Here is a 23638-nt window from a genome sequence, read left to right as displayed (position 1 = left end):
AAGTTCATCAATAGATTTGTGATCACAGTAATGTCCATAATACTGGAATAAGTACTTGGCAGATTTCATGAGGGTTTTGAAAGAAATAGCATAACCACAATAATTGTGAATTTGTAGCTTAGCCAAAAAGCAGTTTTTCACATATTTTCTTACTGGCCTTTGAGATGCTCTCCTCAGTGATTCTTTGTTGGGGTGAGTATGTTCTGGGAATAAAAATTGGGAAGGGAGTTTCAGAAATTATAGACTTTCTAAACCTTCAGAAATATCTTGTTACTGAAGAAGGTTTCAGAAATCATGGTCTTTCTCAATCTTTTGAAAAATTCTAACTGCTGAAGGAATATGCTATGTATTAGACATAGCCAAGTGCTATACCATTGTCATTAATAAACTTATACCTGCGCCAGAGTATTGAGTTGTGTGAGCATCATGATAGGCTTATAATAAGGTCCTCTTGGTCATTGGCTAGCTGTCAACAATTAACCAGTTTTATCCTAAATTCTTGGGCATAGATTAATCTATTCTTCCTTCTCATACCAATTTTAATAAATGTTACTTGTTTAAATTATATCTCCAGAATGAAAGCAGTGCATATGGTCTTATGCTTACCATTTTGAACGGCTTAATGGGTTCTTATTCTAAAAGTTCTGATGTTTATTTAAACGGCAATGTCAAATCAGAGCTACTTTGTAAAAGGAAATGTCTGAAGGTAAAATAACATAGAAACTTTTAAATCTTCAAAATTGGACAAAAGAAATAACTGATTTAACCGATACCTGGACTTACTAACATTGAGTATTTTTACTTATGTTACTTTATATTGAAATTTGCCATAACTTTACAGTAAGTGGGTTTGAAACATTTTAGGTTCATGGTTGTGACATCAGAGCTATCTTCTAGAAACATTAATAGAAATTCTTAGCATACTAAGTGAGAATAGCTTTATTTTATTACTACTGATATCAAGTGTAAGAAAGGGTATTTTATTAATTTTCGAATAAGACCTAGAGATGCTGAACTGTTACAACAAATAGAGTTTATTACATATGCCACTTTTGAGATGTTTTCTTGCTGTTTAAATATCTACTGTTTAATTTTTCAAGTTAATAATACTTGGGCTAAATAGGTCACATTTTTCCATAAATTCATGAATCAAATATCACACAGTAGTCAAGTAAAATGGCTCTGATTGTCTTCTGGTTAAGAGCAAACTAGTTTCTTGTTATCTCTTTTTTGCCAGGTGATAGAAATGTAAAAAATTAGATTGCTGTGATGGTTTCACACTCTGTACATTTACTAAGATAATTGAATCCCTAAAATTAATAAGTTTTATGTTATGAATATTATGCCATAATGAAGCTCTTAAATTTTTTTTAAATGAACAAATATAACAAAGGATAAAAAAGAAAACTAGGTTTATACTTTCATATTAAAATATTAAGTCACAATTGCCTAGTCTCTACTACATCACAAATGATAAAACTCATGAATTTACAGTTAGCTTTTTCTACTATCACAAACAAATTCATTTAAATAAGGAATTAAACTGTAGTAGTTTTAAGTTTTAATTTATTTTTTAATGGAAGAAATTTGCAATATGGTAATAACTATTGTTCTGTTGTTTTTGGATACCCACTCCCCCTCATCACCAGTATTTTTGCTCTTTATAAAGGGAGGTGTGATTGGAAACTTTAAGTTCATGACTATCCATGATAACCTGCATTAATTCTTGAAATTCTCATGCTTCATTAACCAAATAGCATCACCTTCTACCTAGTTTATGCTGTAGTCACTTCAATAATGAATTTAAATCTGGATCTCTGGTCAGTTATCACCCATCAACAATTCCCTGATGCCTAGAATAAAAGGTTTACTAAGAGAATCTCCATCTGTCTGGGAAAGAATAGAAAGTAAGGATGGAAAATAATCAGTCAGTATTTGAAAGGTAATGTGTACACTTCGTAGTTCCTTTACTATTAAGTTTGGAACCTGGAACTCAAGAAAAAGACAGCCCATATCAGTGTTTGTGTAAATGTAAGTGCATTGAAGACCTCCAGTCCCTTCCTTAGGATAGAAGTAGGGACATTGACATTAAAGAACTTGGGTTCCAGCCCCTTTTCTGCCCTTATGAAGCACATGCTGTTGGGTGGATCACTAAAATTCTACATGAGTAAAATGGGTATGAAATAATATCTACCTTCTTTTATTATCCTCTTAAATGAGATGATACTAGAGAAAACTTTAAAAAATCTTTATTGTCATTAAAATGCTATTGTAGTGAGTAGCAACATGAATGCTGGTTAATCCTCTATTTATATAACTCTGTTAACTTGTCGAGGCAAAACACACTAAAATCTTTATTTATTGTTTTATGGATTGAATTATGTCCCCCCAAAATATATGTTGTAGATCATAACGTCTATGTCTGTGGTTATAATCTCATTTTGGAATGGATTGTCTTTATGTTAATGAGGCAAGGTTAGTGTAGGTTGTATCTTGAGTCAATCTCTTGAGATATAAAATAAATTAAACAAGCATGTGGAAAGCATTGATGGGAGAAGAGAGATGCCAAGCCACATGAAGATTGCCCAGGAGCAGAAGTTCAGAAGAGACAAGGACCTTCCTCTAGAAATAATATAGAGAGAAAGCCTTCCCCTAGAGCTGACACTCTAAATTTTGACTTCTAGCCTCCTAAACTGAGAAAATCAATTTCTGTTTGTTAAAACCACACATTTGAGGTATTTCTGTTATATCAGTGCTAGATAACTAAGACAGAATTTGATGGTACCAGGAGCGGGGTGCTGCTCTAGCAGATACCTAAAATGTGGAAGTGGTTTTGGAATTGGGTAGAGGCTGGAAGAGTTTTAAGTGCCTAATAGTAAAAGCCTAGAGTGCTTTGAAGAGACTGTTGGTAGAATTATGGATATCAAAGGAAATTTTGGTGAGGGCTCAAAAAGAAATGAGGAGAGCTATAGAGAAAGTCTCTATATCATCTTAGAGAATACATGGCACCAGCAACAGAATGCTGCTAGAAATGTGGACATTAAATGTGCTTTTAGTGAGGCTTTAAAGGAAAATGATGAACATGTGATTGGACAATGGAGGAAGGGTGATACTTTTTATGTAGTGACAAAGAACTTGTCTGAATTATGTTCAGATTATTTGGTGGAAGGTAGAACTTGTAAGTGATGAACTTGGATATCTGACTGATGAGATTTCTAAGTAAGATCTTAAAGGAGTTGCATGGTCTTTCCTTGCTACTTATAGTAAAATTGAGAGGAAAGAGATGGACTTAAAAATGAACTGTGCAAAATGCAAACAGACCTTAGAGATTTGGAAAATTCTGTTGTACAAACTAAGGACACTTGTTCTGGAATGTTCACCAAAGACATGGCTGGCTACATAATCTTATGGCAAGAAGATTAAACCTGTGACTGATGGATCTAACCAACTATCACAGCAGAAAACACATCAGCTTAGACTGAAGGGAACAGAGAAAGAACAAAAAGAAAGAATGCTGTCTGTCACTTGGAATTCTACAGGCAGGAAACAGGCCACAGGAGCTACGTCTGTTGTTCTCCAAGAAGAGAAAAGGACCATCCCTGGAGTAACTTGGAGATCAGCAGAACTGTTGGAAAGAGCACAGGAAGCAGGGCCTTCTTGGTTTCAAAGGGTGGTACCATAGTCTCCTGAATCTCAAAGATGGGGCTACAGCCTCCCAGGTTTCTAAGAGTCGGATCTTTGCCAACTCAGTTCTGGAGTGTGGGGCTGCTGTTAAGTGTGTGCCAGGGAGATGAGTCTACTGCCCAAAGCTGAGGGACAGAGCTGCCATGCCCCAGGGGCAGAAGAACGAGAACTTCCGGGGCTGAGGGGGTAGGGTCGCCACTCAGATGGACGAGGAGAGTGGGGCTGCCCAAAGCAGCGGGAGCAGAGTTGCCATCCCAGTGGGCTTGGAAGACAGAGCTGAAGCCCAGGGCTGAGGGGCTTCCACCCAGAATTTAGAGGGCATGGCCAACACCCAGAGTCTGGAGGGTGAGGCCATTGCCCAGATGGTCTCAGAGAACAGAGGATTATTTTCAAGCCTTGAGAGCTAATATAAATTGTTCTGCTGGGTTTTGGACTTGATGGTGCCTGTTATCCCTTCCTTCCCTCCAGTTTCTCCCATTTGTAATGAAAATGTCTACCTATGCCTGTTCCACCATTGTACTTTGGAAACAGATAACAGTGTCACCCATAGTTGATTTAGATGATTCAGAAGATGGGATTTTGGATTTGGAGTTGATTTAAGATTTTTGTTGTGATGCGATGGGGTGAATGCATTTTGCATGTTGCAAGGACATGAATTTTAGGGGGCCAAAGTGTGGAATGTTATGGATTGAACTGTGTCCCCCCAGAATATGTGTTGTAAATCCTAATGCCTATGGTTATAATCGCATTTTAGAGTGGGTTGTCTTTGTTATGTTAATGAGGCAGGATTAATGTAGGTTGTATTTTGAGTCAATCTCATGAGATTTAAAGAGATTAAACAAGCGTATGAAAAGCAGAGATGGGGGATGAGAGAGGCCAAGCTACATGAAGATTGCCCAGGAGCAGAAGTTCAGAAAAGACAAGGACCTTCCTCCAGAGCCAACAGAGAGAGAAAACCTTCTCCCAGAGCCAGCACCCTGAATTCAGACTTCTAGCCTCCTAAACTGTGAGAAAATAAATTTCTGTTTGTTAAAGCCATCCATTTGCGGTATTTCTGTTATTGCAGCACTAGATATAGCAGCACTAGGTAACTAAGACATGTTGCAATGTGGGGAAAAACAATGGGGGGCCCAGAATTGGCAATTATGTGTTATAATTTTGTAAGAAGGAGAAATTAGTTTCGTTTGGCCTATATAAAATGTGTATATTATCTAGTCACAAATTATCTTAAGATCCAAGTTCTTATTTAAACCAATATCTAAGATAAGTATATGAAAAAGTAAGCTTATTAATATTAATATTTGTATAATTTTTGTATTTACTTATCAGTAACATGTGCTGTATATAAGGTGACTGAAATATATATGCCTTTGTAATGATGTTTGTTTTATTAAGAATGATACTGACCTATTAAGGGCAGAATCACGGAGATCCAGCTTATGTACATTGGAAATGTTTAAAAAATATGTGAGGGAAAAACTGTATGCGTTTGATTTATGGCATTATGATCCTCATTTTCCCTTACATTGAAAGCTGTCTTGAACAAATAGGTCTTAAAACTTCAAGTTTTCTGAAGAGCTGAATATTTAAATATAGCTTTTTAATATTAATTAAGCTTACCCATACCCGTTGCCATTGAGTTGATTCCCACTCATAGCGACCCTGTATTCAGCTTAGTATCTATAATTACTACTTAGTGTGCACTTAGTATCTAGATGCTGTTGAGATGAAGGTTAAGAATGGTCCTTTCCTTAGGAGGAGTTGACACTATGGCAGATATACATTTATTCACACATCGATGATGATACATGTAACTATAATGTGAAGCATGCTATAGAACAACATGCTGAAGGAATGTTTCATTCTACCTGGGGAAAAAGGGAAGCCCTCACAGAAAAGATGCCAGTTAGTTTAACTCTCTAAGAATGGATATGGTTTTTCTGTGTCTAGAGCAAGTAAGTCATACTCTAGGCCCTCAAGAGGACCCACCCACCAAGTTAAAACTTTGTAATTGCTATTACAGTCCTTCCACAGACCAAAGAAATTAGTATAAAAATGGTCTGCAGAAGTGTGAAAGTTAATAAAAACAGATCACCCTAAAATTACTATCTCTTTCTATAATATCTTCATTCACTCTGACATAATTTAAACAAGTAATTTTTAACTTTGTTAGAAAAGACAATACAAAAGTTTAATATGTGATCTCTCCTCAAAGGGACTTAGCCATTATCTTTCAGGACAGGAACTGTGTCATTTTAATCTGTTTCTCCACCATCTAACAGAGCTTTTTTTGTATATTAATCACTGTTGATTGCAAATCATTGATTGCTGAGTGATATGTACTGGTAGTCTGCAACTTAGAACAGTTCGAGTTACCACGAACGGCACTTAAACTGTTCTTTTTTATTTTTTGTACATCTTCTTGTTGGTAATATGTACTACATACAGTATTGCACTGTGTAATTTGCTGATGTAGTCATTCTCATGACAACCCCCAAAGACATATGAAGATTGGATTTATAAAGATACTGATAATAAAAGGTAATAATAATAATAAAAAAAGAGGTATTCGGCTTACATCAAAACTAATTTATGAGAGTTTTCCTAACAAACCCTGCCCTAAGTTGGGGACTACCTATATACAGAAACTGTTGTTGAAAACTTTTAGTGTACTCTGCAAAGCATCACTAAGGAATTAGGATGAAAACTGATACCTCTTTACAGAGGTGTAGGATTTACGTAGTTTACCAAGTTTGGCTCCTCAGGAAGTAGATACATAGATGGAAATTAATGAGTTTTATTAGGGAGTGCATTCAGGATCAACATCATTAGAAGAGAAGGGAAGGGAGCAGGAATGAGTAGAGGGGAAGTTGAGCTATGATGTAGTCTCATTGGAGTCCTCAGCTAACCCCTTGGAGGTGCTCTCCATCTGTAATGGACCTTCAGAATTTTCCGGAATTGAAGAGAGGGTGGTAAGCTTTTATACTTCTGTGTCATCCAGACATTAGCTTTAGGCAATGGAAGGAACAAGATGTCGTTACATACAAGGAGATTCTGAAGGGGGCAGATAACTGAAGTTTGATCTCTGGGAGCTATTTTAGCAGCTGGGCAAATAAATTCTTCTGCCCTTCACCAAAGGGGGTGTTAGCAGCCCATTACAACATCCACTAAAGATAGTTAAATCATGTAAAAGAATAAGAGGGATAGCGTTCAAGATGTGTTTAGAGAATAGTAGTATAAACTGGATCAATAAAGATTTGTGGGACAGACTTATGGGAAAGTCTATTTTTAGGAAAATAGACCTTCTTGATTGACAGTAGGGGAAACCTGAATGTTTTTTGAACAGACAAGTGACATAATTGACCCTGATTTAAGTTTTAAACTTTTCTGTATCTTCCACAGTACATGTGATGTATTGCATATAGTAGTTTGCTATTAAAAAAAAAAAAAGTCCTCTGTCTAGCCGTGATTCTTGGGGCGGGGGCGGGCGGTGGGGGAAGGAGGGAACTATGTAGAAGACAAGTTTTGAAAATATGAGAAAACATCAGAGAATCTGTCATTATGGTAGAGACATCTTAATTCTTTTCAAAGATGCAGAGTCTCTCTCTCTCTCAAAAAAAAAAAAAAAACCTGTATTCTTCAGCATCAATTTTGTTGTTTAGGGATGAGTGATTTATATATGACTTACACCAGTATTATGTTAGAATTTGAAGTAAATTTGTGAGGCTGGTAAGGCAAGTATTAATACCATTTTACAGTTAAAAAGCTGAGACTTAAAAAGAGAGTATGACTTTACAAAGGTCACCAAGATTATTGAAGTCAAGCACACTGTATTTGCTTCTTGTTGTTGTTAGTTGCTATGGAGTTGACCCCGATGCATGGCAACCACTTGTGTTACATAGTAGAACTGCTCCATAGGGTTTCCTTGACTATAAGTAATCTTAACAGAAGCAGGTCACAGCCAGGCCTTTTCTTCCAGTAACTCTGGGTAGGTTTGAACTGCCAATCTTTAGGTTGGCAGTTAGCACACAAACTGTGCCACCTAGGAACTTGCTTACCTCATAATTATTAAGGGTGTTTATGTAATATGATCGTGGACTTCTGATGAAAAACTTGCCTATACAAGTTTATATGGGAATTTGCAGATTGATTCAATGGCCTGATGATAAGCACTGTTGAATGAGAAGGGGACATACTAGGAAGTGTTATTTCCTGAGGATATTAACAACGAATATAATCTCTGGGAGATAGCATTGATAAATATAGTATTTGTCTTCTGGCTATGATTTTATTGCCCTTCTTCAAGAAAATTAAAGGTAGCCATGCCTATTTTAATTTGACTAGTTTCCCTTATGTTTTCCAATGCCAAGGTCTGATTTCTCTGCTGAAATTAAGATTTGCTTCAGTATTCCCTTTACTTTGATTTGTGATGCTAATATAATGTTCCAAATAAAATATAACTATGGAGTTCTATGATAAAATGTTATACATAAGCAAAAATTATACCAAAAAAGACAGTACCAGAAGTCATTGCCTTTGTCAGAAATATCTTTACTCACACAAATTAATGTAACTTAACACTATTTCTTCTCACAAATTGACCCAGATTATCTGTCTTCAATTATTTAAAATAGTAGTCTGTCTTGTTATGTGTTCTTTAGATAAAATAAACTCAGTTTATTTATGTATTTTGATGTTTCTTAGAAATTTATAAGCTTGATTTTATACTTTAAGGGAACATGATGTAAAGAAAATATATTGGTGTGTGTGAGCAGGTACTGATTATATCAAGTAATATTAAATGCAGTATCTCCACAAGATGACACAAGCTATAAATGGGGAAAAAAATACATTTTGTGGAAATAATGCTGTTTTTAAAAACATAGAAATGCACATTTATGCCATCTGCAAAAGAAAATCAACTGACTAAGATTCTTTTTATAACAAACTATTCAAAATATCCATTTCTGTTATGATTCTAAGCATTTTATAAACCTGAGGTATCTGAAAGGCAGAGCAGGATTCAGTCATGCTAATTCATGCCACAGGGCAGGACATTTTATTAATTCATATGCTGGAGTTTCAGACTATGTGAGTAAAATTTGATTTTTTAATGCTTAAGTATTTTAGTGACACCTTTAATTTTAAAATATACATCTATATGTATATTTGGAGCCCTGGTGATGCAGTGGTTAACAGCTACAGGGAGCTACGGCTACCAACCAAAAAGCTGACAGTTCGAATCCACCAGCCGCTCCTTGGAAACCCTATGGGGCAGTTCTGCTCTGTCCCATAGGGTCGCTATGAGTTGGAATTGACTCAACGGCAATGAGTTTATATGTATATTTACATAAAATATACATATATATGTTTTAATCAATGACAGTCTTTAAAGAAAAAAATAAATTATATATATAATATTTTTAAGAACTATTTTGAAAAAATTTTAATGAGTGGAATACAACTATGTTGGCTTTAATATTAATAACTAGAACTTACTACTTGCCGTGGAGTTGAGTCTGATTCATGGCAACACCATGCGCATCAGAGTAGAAATGTGTTTCATAGAATTTAGAATATCTGATTTTTCAGAAGTAGATCTCCAGCCCTTTATTTTGAGGAACCTCTGGGTGGACTCAAACTTCCAACCTTTCAATTAGGAGCTGAGCATGTTAACCATTTGAACCACCCAGGCTTATTTAATTAAAACGATATACTTTTATTTAAATTATGCAACAGCTACATATGATCATGTATTGAAACTGAAATTTTGTGATTTGGTCATCAAACTGTAGATATATTTAAAATTTTAAAATGAGTTTTCCGCCATAAATTGGTATAAGCAGAGTTTTAGACAAAAACTTAAAGTATTAGAAATACAAAAACCTTTAACTTTAAAAACTTTTGCAATATTCCATATTTTGAAAACTTCTTGAAAATATAATTTACCTTTTTATGTCACACTGATTATAGAAGAAAGCACAAACAGGGACCCTGATTTGAGATCTTTTTTTTTTTTGTTACTACTTAGGACTGATATTTTAAAACATGACAGCAGCTTTTCATAAATTATTATATTTTCCCTCTTTGTAGTTTTGTGAATGTTTGAGAGTACAGAAAATAGCTGTGCTATGATTTTTCTCAATTAAAACATATATTAGGAAATGACACTAAGTAACCTGTATCCTAACCTCCACCCTTCATCTTGCCATCCCACTGCCACCCTTTTCTAATATTATAAATATTTGTAATGAATTATTTATGCTGATATTGGGGTTAAGGTGACAAGTTAATCTGATATTGTTCAATGGAAGTTTTATTTATAGATATCTGAAAGAAAATTAGTGTTTCTCTCATTTTCCATTGAACATATCTTAATTTTTACTTAAATTCTTTAGTCTCAGAATTGCTACTTTGTACTTAATGATGTTTAAGTGTCTGGGAAAAAAGAGTTAATCTGTCCAATAAGAATACTACCCTTCCCTGAGATAATTTAATTTCATCCTATCATGCATTTCTATGATTCTTTACCAACAGAAAAATACTAAACTTGTCCAGTGAAATGCTTTAGTAAGTGCTAGAAAGACCAATAGTAATTTATTCCTTTTGATATCCAGGACAGTTTTTCTTAACAGAGCTAACTTATTATCTAATAAATTATGGAAGGTGCTACATCTATGGTAGCAGGACATTCAGTACAAAGTAAATTATGAGTTTTGTCCCTGAATTTTCAAGCTTGAGCAAGTTTGTCATATTCTTAGCATTTTTAAACCAGCAATTTCTATATGATTAAGATGTGAGTGCCATTTCAGGATTCTCTTGTGAGAAAGTTTTTATAGCCCTCTATTTTGGAGATTTAAATACAATTTAAATCATTAAAATTAAGCCTCCTGTAAATGGGCTTTTCAAAAAATATATGACTGCCCATTAGGATCATTATCCTGGTATAGTATATCCTGGTATAATGATGGGATTATGTAAATAATTCTTACTATATGTTCTGCCTTTATTAGGAGATCCTTCATTTTGCTACTGTCAGTTTGTTGTGTGGAGATTGTAGAGTTTGAAAATGCATCCACTGCAAAAATATTTATAAAGAAATAACCACTTTATTTTTAAAGTAGTTTGCTCAAGTGAGATCTATAAACTCTCTTTTAACTGAAATATGATTTAGGGGGAAAAAGACAAAAAACAAGTTAATAGCAGGGACTTAAGAAAAATATACAGAATGTTTTCGGGGTACAACCATGGGTCAATATATATTAGATCTAGTCTTTCTTTTTCTGTAACTATTGCACAATTATAAATCATGAAAACCAGCAAGTCATATGTTATATAATAGGATTACTATGCTAAGAATACAAATTAACACTTAAATTAACAATTAAATATTGTAAAATATTTCCAATATGTATGGAATCAAGAAGTATTTTTTGGCTAATCTTTAGTTGACCAAAACTAGTATCTGATTTACTAGGTGCTGTTCCACTCCGAAAACAGGTTGAGATCCATAAATTGTTTACTTGGTTCTTATGTAGCAAGCTATTGTGGCCATTTCCCGTAAGTGTTATTAAAGAGGTAGCATTGTGGATACAAAAACAATTTTAAAATTTCATTTAAGGGCAAGAAATCAGTAAGCTGCATATCAGAGAATAAAAATCCAGTGGATGGTATTTTCATACATTATTCATGTACACACTAGTATACATAATGTTAACTGGTGATGATGATGATGCTGATGCTGATTATAAAAATTTGGGCCTATAAATTTGAAGTACATATTTACATTCCCCACAGTCCCATTTCCTACCCACTGTTACCTCCTACCATACACACCATATCTAGCCTGGATAAGCTGAGGGACATTACCCTGAAAAAGGTAGGAGATAGTCTTTAAATTGACAAGCATTAATTGTTGTTCTGTGTTCAGTACCAATGTTAAGAGAGTAAATGTTGATTATTTTATTCCTTGCTTTGTTGGTGATGAATTGAAGCAAATTTGATTCAGACATGCAGTCTGGTGGAATGATGCAGAGCCATCCACAAGAATATCTGTACTGATTCACCAATGCAGTAAATTACAGCTACAAGGAAAAGACATTGATCCAAGAGGATCATTAACAGTTTTAACCAACTGATCCAAGTAATAAGGTAAAGGAGAGAACACTGGAAAGGTCATGGAAGCCCCATAGACACATCCAAACTCCCTGAGGGACTGAATTGCTGGGCGGATGGCTGTGGGGACCATGGTCTCAGGGAAAATCTAGTTCAATTGGCATGACAGATTATAAAGACAATGCTCTACATTCTACCTTGGTGAGTAGTGTCTGGGGTCTTAAAAGCCTGTGAGCGGCCATCTAAGATACTCCACTGGTCTCATCCCTTCGGAAGCAAGGGAGAATGAAGGGAACAGGATACAAGGAAAAGATTAGTCCGAAGGGCTAATTGTCCACAGCTACCAAGGCTTCCACCGGACTGAGTCCAGTACAGCTAGATGGTGCCCGGCTACCACCACTGACTGCTCTGACCAGGATCACAACAGAGGGTTCTGGACAGAGCTGGAGAAGGATGTAGAGCATAATTCTAACTCACAAAAAAAAAGACCAGATTTACTGGCCTAAAGGAGACTGGAGTAACCCCGAGAGTATGGCCCCCAGATACCCTTTTAGCTCAGTGGTGAAGTTACCTCCGAGGTTCACTGTTCAGCCTGGGAGTGGACAGCCCCATAAAACCAAATGAGACTAACGAGGTACAGGAGTCCAGTGACTAGGGCCAGAAAGCAGAAGGGGACAAGGAAGCTGGGGATAGGGAACCTAAGGTTGAGTAAGGATATTGTTGATGTGTTGTGAGATTGTTAACCATTGTCATAGGGCAACATTTGTAGTAACTGTTAAATGAGAAACTATTTTGTTCTGTAAGCGTTCATCTTAAGTGAGAATAACAGCACAATTCAAAGAGCATAGTCAATGTCACTGAACTGTGCATGTAGCAATTTTTGAAATGGTGTATCTTTGGCTATGTGTATTTTTACCAAAAAAAAAAAAAAGAGGTTGAGAAGTTAGAGGGTTGATATGTTGTGGGGTTGTTAACCAATGTCATAAAATAACATGTGTACTTCTGTTTCATGAGAAACTATTTGTTCTGTAAGCCTTCACCTGAAGTACAATTAAAAAAAAAAAAAAGATCTTGCTTTTCAGATCTGTCAAGTACAACTGCAAAAGCCTGATTATTGTTTCAATTTCAGCTGTTTTATGAATTGGATTCTCTTTGTGCTATTGTAAGCAACGAACAAGGATCAATTAAGAGGTTAAAAAAAAAAGCACAAAAATGGGAAAAAATTATTCAAATTTCCTGCACTCCATTTACAGAGAGGTCAGTCACAAAGGGAGAGATCATCACTACAACCCAACAAAATTAATCGGGGAAGAGGCAGAGCAGATGATGTATGTTCTGTGACAAAGTATGTGGCAGAGATGTACATACAGACCTGTAGATGCTTGCCTTGTTTAAGACACAAGGACGAGAAAAGGAGATCTGCGAATAACAATTAGCATAGCTTCAAAGTGCACAGTTCTTAATTATCCATAGCATGTTGACATCAGATAATTAGTGTCCCAATTTTTAATAATATTTGGTCATTAACTTCAGTATGTAGAAAGATACAGAACATTGTCTGAGCATAGTATTCATAATGGCAAACATGATAATAAACGCAGAGATGTTGGTTAAGCCACATCACTATTGCATACCTTATTCAAATATTGCTAAAACTCTTAAGCACAATACCCATAGCTCCTGTTATGTCAGGCTGCACCACCTGTTATCTGATGTATTTGTATGTGTAGACATATATACAGACAGTTATAACTATATGTGCTTTAATTTCATGTATATTATGAGCATATATACATTCTTAATTCTGGGTAGAAATTCATAATTAAATGCAGTGAATCAGAAAGGGAACTGGTGGAGCCAATACCAAATTAATGGTGAATTATCCAGTATTATCATTACAAGAAAAGGGCATATTAAAATGAATAACATATATGCATTTAAATTAGCACATTAGTTAAAAGCTTATTTGGCATACCTGTGATTGCAAGCAGAGAAATATTACTTACCTGTAATTTTCTACTATTTTCACATTCTGTCTGTTAGAATAAAGATAATAATTAGGGGTATGTGAAGTCAGAGTTGGTTGGTATTGGTACTGCAGAAATATGCGGAAATTTATAAATACAAATTTATTAAATAATTGACTAATTCCTCCATCTAATGCTCTTAAAATGAGAATTTCTTAAAATACATACCATACAAGAAGTAAATGTAGTATGTGAAAACCCAGTTTACTCAAAATTATTGAATGATTTTTCACCTCGTAAAATAATATCTATGGGATTCTGTTAAATTTAAGGAGGAGCATTTCTATTTATGATTTTCTTTACAAAAATTTACTTTACACATGATTTTTAGGGCACATCATTGGCTTGGTATACAGAATGTGAGTAAGGGGGAAGTTTTAGAAGCCATAGGGTATCAAAGCAAATTTTTACTTTATGCATTGGGAATTAAGAGAATAGATGTTGGGATGGTGGTAGGGCTTAAATATAATAGATGCAGGAGTCATAAGCCTATATATAGGTGGTGAGTTAGTGAATGATTTTCCTGGGAGGAGAAGTTGGAGGTATAATTAAAAAGTTTGAGGTTGAGTTTTGAGAACACTAACAGTAAGGAGCTGGGAGACTATGAAAAGCATATGACAAAGACCAAAAGGGGGTGGCCAGGCCAGTCTGATTGGAGGACTGTCACAGTAACCAAGGGAAGGGAAATTTTCTCAGAATCAGTTGATTATAGAATCAAATGTTACAGGAGGTCAATAGAATGAAGACAGAAAAAAGTCCATTGGAGTTGACAGTTTGGAACCGTGATAAACAGCTTTGCTAGACAACATGGAGTAGAAAATGTCAGAATCATATTTGTCATGGTTGAAAACAAGGGCTAACACTATGGCACGTGTGGTATAAATGCTCAATGTGTGCTGAATTGAACTGTAATAGATTACTTTTTATGCTGATTTCATACAACATTTATCAGACTAGTAATGACTCTAAGAGAATTAGCCTGAATTTTCTTTGGAAAAAAATAACTGCCTTTGTTCTCTTCCAATTCATTATCATAACCTTGTTTTCTCCTCATTTTGACATCTCATCCTGTTTTTGACACCTTAACATCACCAAGAACCCAAATTTAGCCTCACATAAATTTTGTTGTTGAGAACCTGGTAATCTCAGAAACAGAGGTCATAAAAGGAAAGATGTTAATTCTATAAGGATAAACTATGCATATATTATTATACCTCCTCTAATATACTTATTGTCATTCTTAATATCAAATATTGCTATAAAATCCAATGACTGATTATACACATTTCATTGAGAGATTCAGGTTTGTTACTAATTTTATATATACAGTTAAAGTTTATACTTTTTATTTTTATATTTCTTTTTCTTAGTTTCTCTTCTCTCTAACAGATTTTTTAAAAAAATATGTCCCATATCATTTGTTCATCTATACATAAAGTATGAGAACAACCTGAAAGTTTGGAGACTTTATCCTTCTATTTTCAGTATTTGTTAGTAACGATAAACCTTTACCTTTTATTTCTAGTCAGTCACATTTACTTTATCTTTAAAGATTGCATAAACAAAGAACAGTAGGGCCGGATACTATTTTAACAAACCATGGATTTTAATATAATTTGTAAGTTACGTCTGGAGCACCTGCTGCATGAATACTGGGGTTATATTTGAAAAGATACTAACTGATCTCCTATAGGCTGCTGTCTGACTACTTTTGTGTTTCATTATTTTCTTCAATCCAGGGATGAAATGGATGAATGGATCTTAATTATAGTGTTCTGGTGACTCTTTTCAGACAATTTTTCTGGACAACCATCAGCTAATCTGACAAATCATGATCGTTTGCTTTATAGTTTGGTTGGGATTAAGTTACTAACTGGAACCTCTGCAGGGAATGTAAAGAGCAAGTCTCCTGATAAAATGCATCAGGTGTTTGACATACCTGTTTTCAATTTTAATCAGTAACGTTTCACAAAGGATTAGTATAAACACTTAATTTCCTGACATATATTTTTATACATTTACTTTTAGTACTTTAAACACAAACAGACTCTGTGTATCAAATTTATATCTCTAAAATGTGTTATGTGTTTGCATGTGAATTTTTTCACTTTCAGAGTTTTCAACATGTGTAAAGAACTACTGTGGTATAATTTATTTTTCTTTAGAACAATTTTAGAAATATTACTTCATTAGAACTAGGTTAAATTATTTGTAATGAGCCTTTTAATTGCCTCTAGGTGATAGTGCAAAATAGATTTTTATTATTTGATCAACTTTTAATTTGAAGGATTTTTATGTGATATTTGGATGGACTGTTGGAATTTGAATTCAAATTTTGTCTTATTTCAAACTTAAAAAGAAAGTGTAATTTTTTTGAGAAGTCACACAATTATTTGAGGGTTTGTAATAGTAAGTCAAGAGTCACATTATTTAAAGTTTACCATAAAACAAGAACTTCCAACTTTTATGCTAAGGTTGTTATTATATTTTTTTCTGATAGTAACTCTTCTTTTTGTGAATTTCTTATGCCATCTACTACATGATACAGTTTTACTGTTCAACATAAAATTTGTTCTCACAGATGAGAAAATTATTATGTATTTTCTTTATACATGTCAGTAAAATCAAAATGTGTTCGTTAGTTAGGGCAGGCAAATGAGTAACACGTAAAGCCATATTTCCAGTAACTATCATTTAATTGGACATTTTGTTACATCTGTCTGTTGTCAGGTGTATAATAAACATACCTAGGAAACTCAACATATAAATTAGATTTAGTATCCCTCTAGGTAACTGAAATTACCCTGGAGTTGTTATAGAATACTGTTTTTTATTGTTCTTAGACTGTAAATAAATATAATGACAGTAGAGAATTAGCAGCACATCCAGGAAGACTTTATTTAATAATGATGATGTAAAATACTTCTTGTGCTATTCAATTTATCTAATTTATAACTCTGTTTGATTACCCCAGAATGTCTTTCATCGGTAAGAATTGCACCCTGGGGACTAGTCAGTTTATTAATTCATCACTTGCCTTCTTTTATGGTTGCAATCCCATTATGGTATGAATGTCGAGTGATATTCTATTCTGAAAGCTGCCAGCCAACTGGTTCCAGTCTATCTGACCTTTTGTTTGTAACTGTGATCCTAATGGTTTTTCTATTGGCTTCTGTTTCTAATAGGTTATAATACAGTCTACCTTTTTGTCTTGTGGTATCATGATGAGGATAGGAGAGCAAGAATGAATTCCACACCTGCAATTACAGAGTTTTGTAAAGAGTACAGACCTGCTTCAAGTTAACCTGTACACTTTTTAAAATGCCTTTTGATTTATCTGTCACCTGATCCATCAGCAATGAATAATTTTCATGGAAGGTGCACTTTAATTACATTCCCATTTGACTTGCATTATCAAACTCTATCTAGGTAATTAATCTCACCAAGTATCCAATTTCGTCCTTTATTGCTGGCAGGCAGGCCTCCTGAATTATGTGTGCTTGACTGGGTCTTTGGTCTTTTTTACCAGGCAGACCCTGTAACAGATCTGCGAACTTCCAAATACTGGAACTGTGTCTTAGAAGTCTCCTTCTTAGATAGTGTGATTATATTATATTTGACATCACAAGTATACTTCCATAATCACTGAGGCTCATAGAGTACTGTAATCATGAAAACAATATTAAAATTGAATCATCCTTCACGTCTTGGTGTAGCCAGTCTGCATGACATTTTGTCTGTGGGGTATGTGCTAAATTGTTAATTATATCTAACAGCTGGATCAGTCTGATGATATGTTTGCCACAGTTACGGCATAAACTTCAGCATGTGTTTTTAGTTCAGGATTTAAAGACCGTATGAATTGAGACGACTATTTGGTTTAAGATACGATTAGATCAAAATTAGAGTCACAGTTTTCCTCATTAGATGAAAATTAGAGTCACAGTTTTCCTCTTTCTCTACATTCTGTCATATATTCTGTTGTTCTTTACAACCTCCTTTATTTGGAATTAACAGATAACTCACGTTATGTTTTCCCTATCCTTTGGTTTCGATAATTTTCATTCCTGAATTACCCACAGTAATTAATGCCAAAGGTCTTTGAACTTTATCAACTTAGTTTATGTGTTATATAATAGTTCTCAAATACATGATTTGCCTTTCTCTTACAGTCTGATTTTATAATTTGGTGTAAAATAAATAATATGTTTTATGATTTTCAAATTTGAAAATTATGTTTATGGTATATATAGTATTTTACTTCTTTACTCTGAGGACATTTCAGAAAACACTAGGAGTTCCTTGAAAATCAAACTAAAATATAGTGTATATGGATGGGCTGTCTGTTGGAAAGTGATCCGAATATATGACATTATTATATACCATAGATTGTCAGATTTGCAGAAGACTAAATAGGTTATAATGTTTAGACAGTAAGATAATTGGGAAAATTTGTAGTGATGATACTGGATAAAAGGATGAGTACCCTTCCAGCTTCTGCTATCACCTCTATATAGATAACTCCATAAATCTCTACCTCTAGCCTTAACCTCTTACAAACTCCTGCACTGTATCTCCAAAAGGCTGTAGTTTATGAATGCATTTATAACAGTGGTTAAGAGCTCCGCTGCTAACCAAAAGGTCAGCAGTTCAAATTCACCAGCTGCTACTTGGAAACTCTATGGGGCAGTTCTACTCTGTCCTATAGGGTCACTATGGGTCGAAATCTACTCCACAGCAATGGTTTATCATCAAAACAAACTTGAAACAGCAAAAGTCTAAATTTGTTTAAAAAATAATCTCTTGATATGTGACCTTAATTTGGCCCTTTCACTTTTTTAGGAAAATAATTGAACATATTTTCATTTAGTATATTGAGGATGGATTCCTAAACATTTATCTTTGTGAAAATCACATGATGTTTCTTTTCACAGTGGTATAATTGCAAGAATGTACAGAAACATTTTACTACCCAATATATTTCTAGAATGAAGATATAATATTTTAATAAGATTTAGATTAGATATGTTCATAATAATTGTTTTTAAGTCATTTTTCTTAGGTAAATTAGAATTAAATTGGCCTGGAAGATTTATTACTGAATGGGTCACAATTATGAATTCCTAAGTAAATTATGTCTGCACACACATATGCATACACATACACACATATACACACACAGATATGTTGTATGACTATTCATGAATTCTTATGGATTTTTAAATAAATCGTTTCATTTATGAACATAGTATTAACATACTATACCTAATAATTAGGTATATTGTTGTTGTTAGTTGCTGACAAATCAATTCCAACTCATGGCCGACCCCATGTGTGCAGAGTAGAACTGCTCCATGGGGTTTTCAAGACTGTGACCTTTTGGAAGCAGATTGCCAGGCCTGTCTTTTGAGGTTCCTCTGGGTAGGCTCGAACTGCCAACCTTCCAGTTAGTAGTAGAGTGCTTAACTGTTTGAGCCACCCAAGGACTCCTAATTAGATGTATGGTATCTCTTAAATAAACGTATTTTCCTCTTAAATATCAATAGCCAAACAAAAGGTTTGTGGCTATTTAGTATTTGTCCCTGAATATAGTGTCTTTTTTTGGTCCCTCTGAATCTTGAGAGTTCATCCTTTTCTATAACTGATATTGTTCCCTGTAACACCATTTTGAATTGGGAAAATAACAAATATATTTAACCTATTGCTTACAGATAAAGGGGTCAAGATTTAAATAAGAGAGATATTATTTGTATAACATCATGTAGTGACTCAGTACAGCCTAGTTTAGAATTTAAGATTTTTTTTAACCAGGAATATCCCACCTGAACTATTTTTGCTTTTCTTTTATATATTTTTTAGACAAATTTTTACAATATATTGACATGACAAAAGTGTATGTATGTACATATTGCTTAGGTGGTTTATATAGCCAAGAAATATATTGAGCCAAGCATTTTATTCAGTTTCTACATAACAGCACATGTAGAGAAAGACAGACTTAAAAACATACCAAACAAGTTGGGCTTCAAATGATGGATTTAGAATCAGAATGTTTAAATTCCAGGTTGAACATGTTGCTTTGTGAATTTGAGCAAGTAATGTAATCTCTATATATTACTAATCTCAGTAATACATGTAAAAGTGTCTTAAAAAGTGTAAGTATTTTTCACTTGTAAGTCAGTGATGTTGATATACTAGAATGGAATGTTGAAAGGCTATTCTATCTTTCAGTCTGGCAAAACACAGTCCTGGAAAAATTACAAAATAATACTGATTATTATACATGATTAATTTTGCCTTCACTCTCACAAAATGTGGCCCTCTGAATAACCAGGACTACAAAAGGATAATATATAGTTGAATACTCTTGAAACTAATAATGTTGACATTTCTAAAAACCTATTTTTGGAAAGAAACCATCCATCATATATCACATAATTCCAGGAATTAGAGATGTGTTAGATATATCTGATTTCTAAAAATAAACTTTGAATCTTTAAGACACCAGTTCACAATAAATTAAAAACCTATTCTTAGTTGCCAATTTTCATATTGTTATATGTTTTAAGAACGATGCTAAGCATCCATGTTATATTTTATCCTCATTTATTTAAAGAAAATAAATTAAGAAGTGTGATAAAATGTTGCCACCTTACTATACAGTATATGTATTATGTAAAAGTTAACTACACACACACACACACACATTTTCTTTACCTCTCTATCAGAATAAGTGTCCACTTACGCTAATTGGTTCCATTTATGTTGTATTTTGAGGTTTAGATAACAGAAAGGTGGAAGGGAATGATTTTATAGAAAGAACACTGAAAAGATTCGAAAGATCAGCAATTCATAATTTTTGAGATTTTAAAGAGATATCCTAGTATCCATCTCTGTTAAACAGTAAGAATAAAACGTCCTATTTTTGTGTTTGATTAGTATTTAATATTACAGATATGGGTAACAAATTTTAAGTACTTGGGAAAATTTAAGCCTACTTAGGGTGAACAAACAGGAAGTAAGAAAAATATGATTTGTAACAACTCTGATTTGGAGAGAAAGTTGAATTTCAGTGATGATTCACGTGACATAGAATATACCCTTTCGCATTTCTGTATGAGCTTACTAGGTAGGTACCTGAAAATTGTTCTCTCATTTAATATTATTTTTTTTATTTCTACTTTTCATTGGTTCTTTCTCTGTTGGTAGAAAATGAACCCCTGAAAATACACACACACAACTCCAGCATAGATTATTTAAAACTATTGAATAAAAGAAACAAGAAATGGGAAGCCAAAGAAGGATGTAAAATTCAAGGGGATAAAAAGAGGAGGGAGAAAAACATCATTTTGCACTGCCATTTAATTTTGGATGGAATAACATATGATAGCAGTTCCAGACCTTCCTTTACCTCAGAAAATTATTTTCTCTAGCTTTTACAGTTCCACCCCCAGGGGCTGTTGGTGGAGATTTTTGGCAATATGACTGAATATTATTGGGCTTCGTGTCCTAGGCTTTTCTGCTATTTAATGTGTTCATTCTCTCTTTCTCTCTCTCTCCTTCACTCCTATCTTCCTTCCTTTTTTATCCCTTCCTCTTTTCCCTCCTCCCTCCTTCCCTCTTTTCCTCCATCCCTCTCTCCCTCCCTCCTTCCCCTCTTATTTGTTTTGGTAGTAAGCAACTAGGGAGGGAGGAAAAACATGCTACAATATGAAACTACTGTTCCAGTGTCACAAGAGTCATACAAATGGTGAACAAAGAGCAGGTTGTTCCCTGGGAATTCATTTCTTTGCCTCCAGGATGCTGCTGCTTTTTCTATCCTGTGATATTTATTTCCCTTTCTGAGGGGCATCTAACTTGAGAGCTGCAGGTTTGAGATCAGTGGTGAGAATAACAACAGGCTTGTCTGTGATATTTTACCGTTTGATATGGAAAAATATGGGAATATTTTCTTTCCTTTTTTTTTTTCCTTAGCTCTCTAGGAAATAAATCTCTCAATTACCTGCTGAATACACTTATACAAAGCTTAACAAATTTTTAAAAAAATGTTCTTTGATGCCCTCTGAAAACAAATTTTCTTTCCTTCAGACACTTAAAAATTCTTTTGAGTAAGATGCAGCACTATGCCCAAACTAATTTTATATTTGTAAAGGTAGCTTTTTCTAAGCTTAGAACTGGTCGAAGAACTACCCATAAAAAAGTAGGTCTCATTTCTAATCTGTATTCCAAGAATAAACATAGAATCTTTTGTTACAGCCTTGTTCAATCAGTGTGTAAATACATTCACTGACTAAAAGATCTTGTGATTCTGACCTTTTGGAAATGGTGTGCGGTCACTGGAAACTTGCTTTTGATCACTGGTTATCTTTGACATTATTGAGCAACCTTATCCTTGACGATCTTTCTCCAGTGTTCTGGGTCAGTCTCCCATGGGAGAAAAGTGAGGCTTTGAATTGTGGATTTGAAAAGAAAGCAGCAGTACACTCTCCTGTTGTTTAAAGTACTTTATGTGAAGATTCTACACTAAAACAACACCGTCAGTTACTTTTTTAATTGCTCTTTTGTACTTCACTTTTATGCCTCTTTCCTAACCACTCCCTACTACCACCCCTATAGATAGCAAACAAAACAGATTGGATGATATAAATTTCTTTGCTTTTTCTTTCTTTTTTATAGTATTTTCTAAAGAGTATCAGATACAGTCACTCTAAACAGCCTTCAAATTTATGATAAAATTGTTCAATTCAAAGAAGGATGTTATTCAAAGAAAAAGGCTACCCTTGGCTGCTTGAGTGCTAGCTGCTATTGGAGCTGGTGTTGGAGATGAACTGTTTCACTTCATTTGTCCTTATAAGGTGTGTAATTCTTATTAGGTGAAAAAGGCTTTAAACAGCTGTACATCTGACTGCCCACCAGGCTTTCAAAGTGATGTGCGTACTGTTATCAAAGCAGTTTGTAACATACCGCATATGAATAGATTCTGAAACCTTAACTTATGCCTTGCATTTGCCTGGTTTTACTGATGCTAAATTCATTGAGGAGAGGATAAGGAATATTCATTCTTCTGAGCAACCTTACAAGTCAAGTGCAGCTTTGCCCATGAACATAAAGTTATGTGATGGTTGTATGCTATTTTTTATCTCTTGTTTTATAAAGCTGTGTAATAGTTGAAAGGTCTGAAAGTTTTGGTACTCAGTAAACTATATGATCTGTTTAGATTTTGTTTTCCTTTTAAGACACTTGCTCCTTTAAATATGCTTTTAAAAATATATGAGTTATGATTAAACATTATCCAATTTGTATTGAGTAGCAAGGATAATATCTGTACCATCTTGCTTAGGTTATAGCAAAAAGATGTGTTATACTTCTCTCGGATACTGGATATATGTTCAGGTCTCTATCCACCAAATCTATAGAATATCATGAGATGGATCAGGGAATTTCACCTGTGTGATTTGAATTGTAATAGTTTTTCATTGCAAAATATCAAAACAGTTTCTATCTCTCCATTTAAGTTTTCACCAAGAGCAAAGGAAAATGATCTCATTTATAGTTGTTCATATTTCAGTAAGAAATTGCGGTTAGAATTCAAAAAGTTTAAGTAGTTTCCAGATCTCCACTTTAACTGTTTTAGACAGATAGTATAGGATTTAAAAATAAAAAGCAAAAACTATGAATGATTATTGAAATATTGCCAAATTACTTGTCAAGAGTCTAAGAGGTTTTTTTCCTCTTGCCCTTTTTTTGTCTTACTACTCTACATCTTTCTGGTGGTCTGCTTCACAAAACACAGGTGCTTTAAAAAAAAAAAA

The 23638-nt window shown here is 34.2% G+C and overlaps 1 protein-coding gene across 4 annotated transcripts in view; it reads left to right on the top strand.

The window, feature by feature from the left end:
• Window positions 1-23638, top strand: part of EPHA7 (EPH receptor A7) — a 222564-nt gene that overhangs the window by 75586 nt on the left and 123340 nt on the right. The gene's annotated exons all lie outside the window — the stretch shown is intronic.

This window comes from Trichechus manatus, unplaced genomic scaffold, assembly GCF_000243295.1.
Source record: "Trichechus manatus latirostris isolate Lorelei unplaced genomic scaffold, TriManLat1.0 scaffold00017, whole genome shotgun sequence".
Taxonomy (NCBI): Eukaryota; Metazoa; Chordata; class Mammalia; order Sirenia; family Trichechidae; genus Trichechus; species Trichechus manatus.
The sequence above is the reverse complement of the archived record's forward strand: the minus strand, read 5'-3'. Positions and strand labels throughout refer to the sequence as shown.